The 13,529-nt window shown below is 36.1% G+C and overlaps 1 pseudogene; it reads right to left on the bottom strand.

The window, feature by feature from the left end:
- Positions 1–7,380: 7,380 nt before the first annotated feature.
- On the bottom strand, positions 7,381–8,182 carry LOC101585358 (annotated as a pseudogene).
- Between the last annotated feature and the right edge of the window lie 5,347 nt (positions 8,183–13,529).

The following is a 13,529-nucleotide window of genomic DNA, read 5'->3' as shown; positions in this document are numbered from 1 at the left end:
AAACGTAAGGTCCTCAGTTCAATTTCCAGTACCAAATTTTTTTTAAAGCTGAAAAACACATTATAGTCACATTTATGGGATAGTTTTGTGTATGTGCCAAAGAATTACTATATTTCTAATATGATGTATTCTTCTTTATAATGTTTTCTCTATCAGTGCTCCTAATGAGAAATTAAAACAGTGATGATGTAAAAATAATAATGAAAGTTCGGGGATATAGCCTAGTGGCACAGTGCCTGCCTGGAAAGTGAAATATCCTCAGTTCAATCTCTGGTACCAACAAAAATAAATTAATAATAATAATAATAATAATAATAATAATAAAATTTGTAGTTATATGCTTCTGTTTGCAATTCAAAAACAATGAGGTTCTGTGATATTTTCATGAACTTAAAACTTCATTTTGCTTTATTTTTATGATAACAATTTGAGCTTATTTTGACCTCTTCCTAATTAATATGTTTAATTTTTAACTGAGAAGTTATTCAAATGAATGTAGATTTGCTTTCTGACATGAGGCCAAATGGCCAAGAGACAGATCCTGAATAATTTTGAAATAGCCTTATTCCCACGCAGTAGGAATAGACTTGTTCCTATTCCTTCAATTTTACAAGTGTATTTAATTATTTATGTTCCGTATACAATGCTTTGAATCAATTCTAAGTTTAATTCGAACTTTCACCTCTCCGTTAGAATCTTAAGTTACAGCGTTAACACCTTAGGATATTTGTCTTCTATGAACCCTGATCAAGGCTACTTCTAGGGTTCTATTCCATACTTCTCATAAATACAGCTAATTAAAATAGCACATTCAATGTGACCTTTCAATTTGTTCATTACTAAAATAGGAATGGAGACTATGCCAAATACTCTAATGAAATTCTTCCCTGTTCACACTCCTTCCACACTTAGGAATCTTGTCGTCTTCAAGTCCTTGTGATCTTGAGAACATTCCAGCACACTGCAGACCTCAGCTGTGCTCAGTGATCATCAGACTGCATTCCACCCTTACTGCAACCAGCTCCAAAAGCAGAAATCTATTATGATTTCTAGAATCTTTCTAGCATTCTCTAGACACTCTGTATAAAGTCACTTGATGTTAAGAACTGCACCTTCTCCTTTCTTTATTGGTAGTATCTGTCTCACTACGTATCACTGTGCGGCAGTAAATAAATGTAGAGGGGGAGAGCAAATCATATTTTATTAACAAATATTTTAAATTCATCAGGAGCAATTATCCTATTTTGTGCAAATTGGGGTATATTTTCAAGCCAAAATACAGGATTTTCACCTATGTTGAGTTTCTAAATTATCAGGGACAGTGGCAGTTTGTAATATTTCTATGATGTGATTTCAATGACAGAACATTACAGGTCAGCTAGTCTGGCCAGTATAACAGAAAACATTAATAGGATAAAGATTTCTGGGTATGGGCTGGTCAAATAGCTCAGTGGAGGGCCGGTTAAATAGCTGAGCAGATTAAAGTGCCTGCATGCAGGCACAGGGGCTGAGGGTCCGATCTCCAGGCCTGCCACACTGGCCCCACCCCTGGAGCTTGCTGAGATGGCAATTGAGACTGGGCATGGTGGTGTGCACCTGTAATTCCAGCTTTTGGAAGGCTGTAAACAGGAGGATCACTACGAGTACGATCTAGTAGTGAGACCTTGAACATCTTATATACCCCTAAAAAAATACAAATAAATAAATAAAGTTCTAAATGTTTTATTTTAACGTGACTTTTCAGTATTCAGGAGTGCTAAATACATTTTGGAACAGAAATTAGGACCATATGGTCCAGATTGAGGATTTTCATATTTAAATAATTTCATTATTTTATAATTGTGCAAGTTTTTAAAATTTGCTTCAATTGTATCAGCATGTTCACTGGGTCTTGGCTACTTTTATCCCTGGCTGAAATAGTGCCTTTCTCTGATTAGCATTTCTCTTACATTAGAATAGAGCAGAAACAGGCAAGCTGTACCTTTTTCTTGTCTGTTTATTTATAGTCTAGCACATTTATTTTGAGCTACATCTCCAGATGGTTTTTGTTTTGTTTTTAATTTTTTGTTTGTTTGCTTTTAAATAGGGCCTTCCTGTGGCAGTATTTTGATTAGTGGGCCCCAGAGTTGGCTCCAGCCTTCAGTTATTCCTGAGGCTTCCAGCGTATTAGGATGAGACACATTCACCACAACACAGTGCAACATCTCTCAACATTCCTGCTAGCATATGTCATATGTTATTTTTGCTGACATCTCATTTTCCAAAGGAAATCACATGAATAATCCTAATCTATTTTGTAAAATGAGAGTTTTTAAGTGGAATCTTAAAAATGCGATATGTTTTGGAACATTAAACAATGTTTTATGAATGTGAAATCAACAAAGCAGACTGATTGAATATAATTTATCTAGAAAGTGAATTGAATACAAGATTCACAGTAGCAGAGGAAGAAACAATCATTGAACAGTGCAGAAGTCTTTCAAATGCACCAGCAGATGAGACAGTGTCTCAGCATGCATGTATGTGGATGAGTAGATTTGGTAGAAAGATGAATTAGGTTTCCTCTGACTCTATTTTCTTAGTGAAGCAGTTATACAGGGTCATCAACTGAGAATTGACAGGTACAATGAGAGGCTTAGAGAAAAAGAAAATGAGGTACTCCTCTCTGGGATAAAGGGGGAAAAAAGGAAAAAAAATAGAGCAAGGTGACTTGGCAGTCTTCACTTCAATTTGCAAACTACTGCCAGGCATGCAAAGATACACAAAGATATACATCATTGTTCTGTGTATGTATGTGAAGAGATTGTAGTGGAGCACTTGAAATTATGTAACTAGAAATGAGGGGAATATAGATGCAGAAGAAAGTTGTAAGATAATATCTCCTTACAAAATTGTAGACTTTTGTTTCTGCAAAGTACTTTACAGAAGACTTTTAAAAATGACCTTGGAATATTTTTGATGTATGTTTTGTTCAGGATCATAGGTTGCATACATATAACTCTGACTTGTGCATTCCTTTATGTTAATTTCAGAGAAAGTGAGTGAAAATGCCTTAAGAATATGTTAATTTGAAATTCTGTCTAGCTATATATATGTGTGTGTGTGTGTGTGTGTGTGTGTGTGTGTGTGTGTGTTTATTTTTTTTGAACTGGTGATTGAACTAAGGCCCTTGTGCTTGTCAGAGAAGTGCTTATTCTACTGAGCCATCTACCCAGTCCCTGTCATCTATATTTTTGAACCTCAATAATATTAACCAGAGTTCATGTTTATGCATTAGATATCAGTGTAAGACTTTTTATGCAATAATTCATTTAGAACATATATTATAAAATATGTGCAATGGTTATCACAATTTATCATGGAGCCATTAAGAACAGAGATGATTCCCACACATGTTCAAACTCAAGTACCCAGCATTCAAACATCAGCTGTCTGATTCCAGAGACCATTTCCTAATATTCACTTCCATATAAATTATGGCAAAAGTTCTGGAAATTTATACCTTTTAAAAGGATTATGAAATTCTAGAAGACCAAAGAAACAGCAAATCATACAATTTTAATTTAGCATGATATATGCTAAGGATGCTATGTTTTCTCTTCTAGAATTAGTAAACAGCCCAATTTTAGGTTTATTTTTCCTCTAGTAAGGTGATGGCTGAACCTCTATAAAACATGCTCTTGTGCATCCTGTTGAACACAATGTTATTGATTGTAACAGTTATTGGTTTCTTCAAGCATTAAAACATTGAATATGGGTCAAATTCTAATTTTAAAAGACTTGTAGCTTAAAAACCTTTATATTCAGTTTTGATCTCTTTCAGTTTTATATTTCTGTGTTCATTTTACTCTCAGCCTTGCCTGTTTCAAGAATATCAGTTTCCAAATAGATTTATAGTGCTTGTGTAGACAGTGGATTATTCACAAATATTACTCAGTATTTACATGATATTAAATGTCCAAAAGATTTCTGTGACTCATCAGGGTATTAGTAAAATCAATTGAAATTTTTCAAAATTATAAATTAAGTTATATATAAAGTGGAAACATTAATTTACAGCATATTTTCCTCAAACTGCAAAACCAAACAGAATTGTTGGCTGGCCAGACAGCTCAGTGTACTAAAGCACCTGCTTAGGCAGAGCACAGCAGCAGGGGTTCAATCCCCAGCACGATGTGTTGGCTCTGCCCCTGGGGCATGCTGAGATGGTATGGTGGTGCGCGCCTGTAATCCCAGCACTTGAGAGGCTGAAACAGGAGGATCACTACCAGTCCGATCTGTGTAGTGAGACACTGTAGACCCTGTAGACCCTGTCCTAAATGCATAAAAAAATTAACAGAATTATTTATTGAGACCTTTTCAAACACAAGGACAAGGGGCTGTGCTTTGATTTCTTAAATTACTGAATAAAATTTTGAATATATCACTATCGTTAAAACAGGACCTAGAGTTATTAATGGAACGCACCAAACTTTCTGCATAACGTTTGGCATATGCAATTTTACCATGAAGTAGAAATAAAAATAATGATAATTTCATAAAAGATGTGACAGAATGCTTCAGCTAAAGTATAGGCTCACTAATTGTAGCAGGGTTCATGTCTTTTCATTCGAATTGGTTGGCAAAGTCTACATGACTGCAGTTGAAATCTATTTCCGGATGCTCATTATAAGGAAATGCAGTCAAGTGTCATCATATCCTAAAAATCTAAACCAAAAATGACTGTGGAGGAACCATAGTTAGATCTAGTGTGTTAATATGAGTGAAGATAATCAGTAGAACCTTGGGAAGAATAAGTGAAGTAGCTACATGAATTATTTACATATTTTAAAAGTACAATTTAGTCATACGTAAACAGATTTTGCTTTCCACTAGAAAAGCAATCACACAGTTGAAAAATAGGGTGAAAGTGGTTAGTTTAAAGGGACAAAAGTGCAAAAATTGCTTAATTTTATTGATCATGTGAAAATAAAGTAGATTGGGATGAACAATTTTAAGGTACAAAGTTAATAGCTTTAAAAAAGTCTCTTGTGCTCACACAATGATCTCTACTGATTCCAAAAAAGGAACATTGTTTATTCAAGAGTAAATAGTTTCTTTATTTATTTAAAGGTATTTTTAGTACAGCGCCTACAGGGTCTTACTAAGTAGGTCGGACTCATAGTGATTCTCCTGTTTTCAGCCTCCCAAGTGCTGGGATTACAGGCGCGTACCACCATGCCTGGTCTCAATTGCAGTCTCAGCGTGCCCCGGGGGCAGGGTCGGCAGGACATGCCAGGGATCGAACCCCGGACCTTGCACTCTGCCTAAGCAGGTGCTTTAGTCTACTGAGCTATCTGGCCAGCCCAATATTAGTTTATTTATTTTAGGTACACGTAAAACACAACATACTAAGGTCAACAAGCATTAAAAGCTTATATTTGATCATATACCACCAAAAGTATTACATGTAGATATTAATGTCTCAAGATTTATCTTGCTGCTTCTCTGAATGAGCCTTTAATTTTAATGCACCATTCCACTGCCTTTTAAAAGTCTTAATGCACCTGACTTGAGATGTTAAGAAAGATAGATCAAATAATTTCAGAGTAGCTCCAGGAAAAGAAAATCAAAGTCATTGATTTTAATTCTCTTGTGTGCCTTACTATTTAAGTTTAAATGAAGGCGTTGACTATCAGTCTTAGTTAATTTACATTGAGTAATATCCCAACCTCATCTGTTTAAAGCTAAAATTAAAATATAAATGAACTCTTGCTCTTCATTTTATGGCTGTATGACAGACCTTTTAGCTAATGTTATATTAATATTTAATATATGACTGCAATATATAGTAAGAAGCAACTAAGTCACCAAATTATGTTCTCACATCTCAAGAAATGATTCTGTAAATCCATATGTGTGCAACTCATGTTGCGTCAGACGTTAAAGCACAAAAGCTCATCAACAATCTGTGCAGTAGTTGTTTGACAGCAGGCACTGACGTCATTCAACACTACTGCAGTACGACATACTAAATGCCAACATATACAAAAGCTTGTCATAGTGGCGTCTTGTTTTCTTGGAGAATTCCTCAATTTTCTGGTTGTGACACATATGAGGATGTGGTCCTCAGACCTACATGTTGATAAGGAGATCTGCATGCTGACAATCATGGCAACTCAGCACAAATAAAAAAGATACACAGCGTGCAACAGCCTAAGCATTTTTTTAAATATAAATTTGTAGCTTTTGTAGTTTGGGACAGGATTAAGGGGGTTGTTTTCCTCAGAGGATTAAATTGGTTCTTGTGAGATTACTAATATTCTAGCTGGGTACCAGAAGGTCATAGAACTTTCTGAAAGACAGCCTGATATGTTGCCCATTTCTGAGAGGGAGGAGCAGGAGACACAGTGAGCTCTGGAGCTGGCCTCTGCTTCAGTGAGAGAAGCTTCTATATTTCATTTGTTTGAAGATTAATTTCAAAGAAAACTTCCCAAGAGGTTTTTTTCTCACCCCTATTTGCAGCAAATTCTTTTTAATATCATGACATAAAGAAAGCATTTAACTAATTTTATCTGTGACAACACATTATCTAAAACCTTGGTCAAATAGGGTGTCATAGCTGTGCACAGACTTCTCTGCTTCATTTCTATGTGTGAGGCCTAAGCTGCTGCAACTGTACAGCCAGGTCAAGTGTACGAGTCTTATTCCCTGCCCTTGCCCCATTCCCACACTCTGCGAGTAGGCAAGCCCGCTTCCCCCAGTCAGCCAAAGGTATGTCCTCTTTCACGTGGCCAAGTGTGTAACTTCTCTAGGCACCATGGAGACTGGAGACCCAAAAATGCATAAATGGCCATTTTTTAAGGTATGATCTTTCACAACATAATCACTGTATCCTGATCAATATGTTGTATAACTTAGAATCTCTGTCAATCTCAGTCATATTGTTTCTTTTAAAGACTTTTCTTCTCAAGAAATGATATTCTTCATGTGTTTCTCAATTTTTATGTATTTCCTTGCATTAATAGTGAGTCTATTATTGATTATCCATTTGATTATTGCTTTGAATGTTAATTCTGTCCTCATTATACTGTGGACTTTTTTTTTTTAAGAAAATTTCAACTCTAAGTGTAATTTAACTGGCATTTTTCTTCCCTGTATCGAGATACAGATCACTTAAGTTTATAATGATAATAACAATTATAATAATAACAATAAAAATAAATACTCTGGACAGTAGACTACTTCCCAATGTTTCACTCTCTTTTTTTTAGAGTTAAGATACTTTGGTTTTTAATTTTTTTATTTTAAAAATAACCACCATGACAGACAGTCTACTTTCTCTTATAGCTTTTCCTCAGTGGCTCCAAGAAGTAGCTCCATGTAGCCTATTTTCCCATCTCAAGCCTTTTTTGTATCCACCCTCAGCCCAAGTGCCCCTCTAGTCGGGCGTGCCAGACTGGATTCTCCTGGCAGGTGGGAGGATCTCTCACCCCTCTTCCAGTCCAGTCTACCCTTCATTAGTTCTGCTTTCCTCATCTTGGTGTCCTGTGTGCTCTGGGCCCCATAGAACTGCTTCATGGAATCAAACATTAGGACTCTAGGTATCACCAGCCATACAGGCATTAATGAAGGAGAAATAAAACCAGAAATAGATGGGGTGGCCCAGCTCACCATATTAGAATTCATTGTGATACTCTATCAGGAAGTACAGTACATCCCCATAGATCTGGCCCAAAGTGATCAACAACTGTAGAACACAGTGGGAGGGGTGCTGGTAGAGAAAGGCAATCACTGTCCATAGGCTCAGTGTTTCCCACAGGCAAGTTGTGATGCTCTTCACACAGAAGGTGAAATGGTCATCAATGACTTATTGTCTGTCTCCCTTAGCATGTTCTTTCCAGAGCTATGATAAGAAGGCTTTGTTTTCAAGAATGGCCTCATGGTAGAGCATGAACCAGCCCTCAGTCTCCATGTGGACAAATGCACACACTGCAAAACAGCACAGGGACATTCACCACCATATCCCCAGTGGGCAACTGAAGCACAACTGGACAATAGCCATGTGGTCATGACTAGCACCCTAACGGGTGAAAAGGACAATCATGATATACCAGCAGAGAAGGTTATTAGGCACAAAGTGACCCAGCCTCAGGTGCTGAGACCAGGATGGATGTGAGGAACCTGTGCTGATGCTGGCCATGTCTCTACTGGCTGATGACCAAGCTGCAGGACTACCATGGCCATTCCAAGGTGCTCCCCAACACTCAGTTCTTTAACTTCATATTTTTGCTCCCCTTACATCTTGCCTTTTGAGCAGGATTTCTCCATTCCTTCCTCATAGCAATAGTAGTTTTTGTAGTTAACGGAAATGTTTACTTAATGTCTTCATTAATCCTTTTTCCAAAATGCAACCCAAATTATCAAGTTTCTGAAATAAGTACTTTAGTCCAGAGCTATGAAAGGAAGGTTTTGTCTTCAAGAGTGGCTTAAAAAATGATAGCACTCTAGGACACACTGAAAGATCTTACCATATGACACAGTCTTAGTGTTTCAGTTATGCAAATACACTTTCATAATTTATGCTGTACAAAGTTTTCATTGCCATCGGCAGCTCTACCTTACACCGAAATGTATAGAGCTTGTTCGTGTGTTTAAAGAAACAGCTATTCGTTCTTGTTTTCATTTTTTACCTTTTTCTGGTGTGCAAGAAAACAAAGAAAATTGAGGCCATAAGTATTTCACAAGAAATAGCCTACATCTCTTACAGGTGTATCACAACCTCATTGTCTAGATAAATTAGGTTAATATGTTAACAATATTTTACTAAATTTTTAGGTTACCTGCATAATGTATACTGTGCTAAAAGTACATATGCAGTTTAAAATGATTGATGAAAGATACTAATGGCTCTATTATCTATAAATGATAAAAGTCACACAATATAATATTTTATAGTATTTGCAGTTTTGTTTACAATGTAGATATGCAGGACTCATTTAATTCATCAGAGGAATTTATACCCTCTCAAAATATAGGAAAAACAAACATATTTTAAGGCAAGTTTAAGGTAAGTTCATTATATGGTAGATTAATTTAATTTTCTACTAAGCTCATAAACAGTTAAAAATTTGAAGACTTTGGTTGACAGCTTTACTTAGTACCTTGCTAAGAGATTTTCATTGCTTGTATGTATTAAAAGGACATAATTGTTTGATTCCCCTCAATGATTCCATGTCTCTTTACAGAATAACAATTATGCACTCAGCTACAAAGTCAAATGTATGCTGAAAATTATATGCTTTCCTCTAAATGGACAGATTTTCTTCTAAAGCTATTTTTTTACAGAAAGGTCATAAAGATGAAAACAAATATATGGGGAAAAGGTATGACATAATAACTATTGTAGAAATATAATGGTGGAGTGAAGAAAGATCCATTTTTGCTTGGTCTGAAATTAGAATATTGGATTCAAATCAACATTATACCTTTTGTACCTTAGGCAGTACCGCTTTCTCCACAATCATCAAAATGAATGAATTATGAAATATAAAAGAAAAAGTAAAGAATGATTAGCATATTTCATGCTTAAATTTTAAAAATAAGGTAGAAACAATAAGTAATAAGATAAATTACATGTCCCATTTACATGAAATCTTTTCCAGATCCAGTCATTTTTCATACTGCATTAATGCAGCAATCCCCTTTGATAGATGTGAAGCTGTTCTCTGGGCAATTTCTCCTTAAAGTCGTATTGATTGGTAAGTTTGAAGAAATTGAACTCCCACTCCCCACTTATTCTGCTCCTATGACTATATATTTTTGGAAAGTTATCCGTGCTATTTATTCTAAATTAAATTGGTTTGATTTAATAACTATAATTGTTGGTATTCAACATGTCTCTCCCAAAGGATCATTTATTGAACCATTAGCTGATATTTGGAGTAGGGTAGTCTTTGTATCTTAAAGCCTATAAGTTTATTAACTAGAATAATTAATTGAAGTAATCATAATTTGACAGGATTATTGGACAGTTATATAAGCAGAATTTTGGCCTAAATTAAGGTGGTAGATCATGGAGGCATCACTTTGGGAATGATACCCCAGTCCCTCCCACTCTGCTACCTGTACTCTATGAGGTGAGCAGATTTTCCCTGATACACCCTTTGCCTTTCTACATGTCTGGCTGCACCAGAGCCATATGTGCAGACATTTGAGCCCATTCCTGGGAAAAATAACCCACCGTGTATGATTTCAGAGACACCAAATTTTCGTTCACTGAATATTGAAAAGTGAATTTTCACACTCTTCAATATTCAGCACAAAAGAGGTTAAGAGTAGAAAAGATTTGTTGAAAGCTCCTGAAAGACAAGAATGGGCCAAATTTGGATTGGCATGGAGCCTCTTTGTCCAAGGATATTTTGTACAGAAAAATGGCAACATGGGTACAACATGGATTAAACAACAATCAACCTATAGAATTACAAATATATTCCTTTAGCTAATAATGATCCAATAAGGAAGTGAGGCACATAGCCAGGATATGAAGCAAGCATCACTAATTTCAATCTACCTATAACTTCTAATCATAGAAAGGAATTCCCAGGAAGAAATGGGAGCATGGGTGCAGATAGCCTGATCACCCGTCTACGTGTCTGAGGCCAACCTTGGGCCTTTGGGCCAGGTGCTATTAATTACAGCTTATTCTCAAGTTGTGTTTATCTCTAGTAATCCACAGTCCTGTCTATTGGTCTCCCCTCAAAGCCAGGCTGTCTCAGATTCACTTCAGTCACAACTGCTGTTTCTTCCTCTTTCCCACGGACTCCCCCCAGGGTGCTCTGATTGCCTATTATTTTCCATCTAACTAATCTGCAATAAATCCATGTACCAAAATATATCTACCTTTCTTCACATTGTTTATATCAGGTATTTTGCCCCCAAAATGTAAAGCTAGTGAATGCTCAAAACTACTACAAGAGAAACATAATTATTGCTGTGAATTGACTTTGTGGTATTGTTGAGAAGCCCTTGGAATTAGTTTGTAGGAGCAGTTGAGAAAATTTGGGGAAGAAAGGCTAGACAAATATAGAATGCTATAAATGGATTTTAATAGACACTTCAGCTTGGGTCTCAGAATAACAGATTCCTCATTAAAATGCAGACAGTAAAGACTGTGTTGATGAGATTACATATAGAAATGAGGACTTTATTCTGAATTGGATTAGACGCCAATCACGTTAGAGTCTAGTGAAGAATTTGCCAATATTTTATCCATGACTTCAAACTTTGTGGGAGGCTGAGTTTAAGGGTGACACAGCCTTGGTATTCCAACATCAGTAAGAAAAGTCTTGGTCACAAAAATGTTTTCTTAATTAAAAAATTCTTGGAAGTGATGTGATAGAATTGGTGGCCATGTCTGAGGTCATTGTCTATGAAGTAACAGGTATATCAAACACTAAAATTATTATTTATAATTGTTCATAAGATTCCAAGAATTTATTTCTGTCTGTATCACCAAACTGAGTTGAGAGCTAGTCCTAGGACTTAAGAAATAGGAAGATTAGCTAATATGAAATTTTCATTCCATGGTTTCAGGAACTAACTGACATAAGGACCAGAGTTCCCAGTATTTTTTGTATTAGAGTGGTAGAGATTGATTGAAAGGTCACTGATTTTACTTCTAAATATATGTAAAACTTGTAAAAAAATAATTGTTCAGAAGAGCTCAAATTATGATAGCTTGAAGGGTGAGGTAATTCAAATGCCCATTAATGTATGAAAAAGTAAATTAAGGCAAATACAAATGAGTAATTAAAGACTAATAGAACTTTCCTACAGTGTGGACAGATCTAGAAAACATGCTCACCAAATAAATTCAAACACAAAAGATTATGCAGCATATAGTTGTATTTCCATGAACCACCCAAAAGAAGTAAAAATCTGAAATGGATTGATGGTTAGAAAGACTGTAGAATGAAAAATAGTTATTTAACAGACATATTTTTGGTTCATAGAAATGATTTGCAACCAGATATAATGATGACACAAAATTCTGAATATATTAAATGACACCAAATTGTGCATTTTACAGTTGTTTTGTGTTTTTTAAACTTTTATTTAAGCGCACACAGAAGTACATGCACACACCTACACGCATCTTAGGAGACAACATTTAGACCAATTAATGTGAGCTTACTTGAAAATTTTATATGACTCATTAAAATATGTGTTTACCTAAAAGCATAATTTAGTTATTAATATTGGGCAATCTATTACTCCTGCCACTTTATGTGGTATGTATAAGTATGTGACACGTGTCAGTATACAGATGTATGTGTGGAAGCAGAGGCAATCTTGTTCCCCACCTGCCCTTTGCCTCAGTCCCCACTCTGTGATGATCATTGTTCAGGTGTCCTGACCCGTTAAGCTCATGGGACACATTCCCTGGTCATTGCTCCAATCATATTTTTATTTTAAGAAAAATAGATGACCCTCTGGCTTAGATAACTGGTTTTATCCAAGACGACAGACCCTTGCACATTCGAGACAATGGTGGCATTATGTGTTACACCAAGGTCTGTACTTGTGCCGCGGGGCACAGCTCATCATGGTGACGCCCAGAGTCTGGGTCATGAAGGCTGTAAAGGGTACAATTGTTGTATAAGAAATTTATGTGAATTTCAAAATGGAAAGAATGCTTGTGATTACAAGTTCCCTACAGGGAATTTTCCAAGAAGGAAAGGAGAGGAACTTGCCCCCGTGTTTTGTCTTGTTCTGTTTTTCTTAATTCTATTTCATTAGTACATATTTGCCATGAAGTTTACATTCATCTTGGGGAAAGGGCACATGGACATAGTGCAGCTGGTTTCTTATTTCATTTCTTTTCCTTTCTTACACATCTACTTTCCCCCATGTCTAAATCCTTATTCCACATTTTTATTACTGCTATTCTTAGATCACAATATGACATATAGCATCTTTATTCATTGACATACCTTGCCTTCCCCTCCTCTTTCCTCTCTCTTCAGTCCCCTGGGCTTTTTCTCATTTACAAGAGAATAATGCCTATTTTTATCTCCTACAAGCCCTTTTCATGGTTTTGGTTTGTATCTTGCTTAATGAGTGAGTATGGTAATATGACATCTTAGCTTGTGTCTGATATATTTCACTCAGCATTACATTTTACAAGTGCAATTATTTTCCTAAAAGAAAGTCTTGAGTTCATCCTTTTTTTTATTTTATTTTTTTTTTTTATTTTAGGGAAGTGTCTACAAGGTGTTCAGGGTCTCACTACTAGTTCAGACTCATAGTGATCTGCCTGTTTACAGCCTCCCATGAACTGCGATTACAGGCCCATGCCACCAGGCCCTGTCTCAATTGCCATCTCAGCCTGCCCCAGAGGCTGAACCAGCACAGCAGGCCAGTGACTCAAACCCTGGCCCCTGTACCTGCTTGCAGGTGTTGTAATCCACTGAGCTATTTGGCTGGCCCTGTTGAATTCATCCTTCTTTATAAACTTATATTACTCTACTATGTAAAGATAATATATA

Source organism: Octodon degus, unplaced genomic scaffold (genome assembly GCF_000260255.1).
Source record: "Octodon degus isolate 3935 unplaced genomic scaffold, OctDeg1.0 scaffold00097, whole genome shotgun sequence".
Classification (NCBI taxonomy): domain Eukaryota; kingdom Metazoa; phylum Chordata; class Mammalia; order Rodentia; family Octodontidae; genus Octodon; species Octodon degus.
Note: the sequence above shows the minus strand (reverse complement) of the source record. Positions and strands in the feature narration are given on the sequence as shown.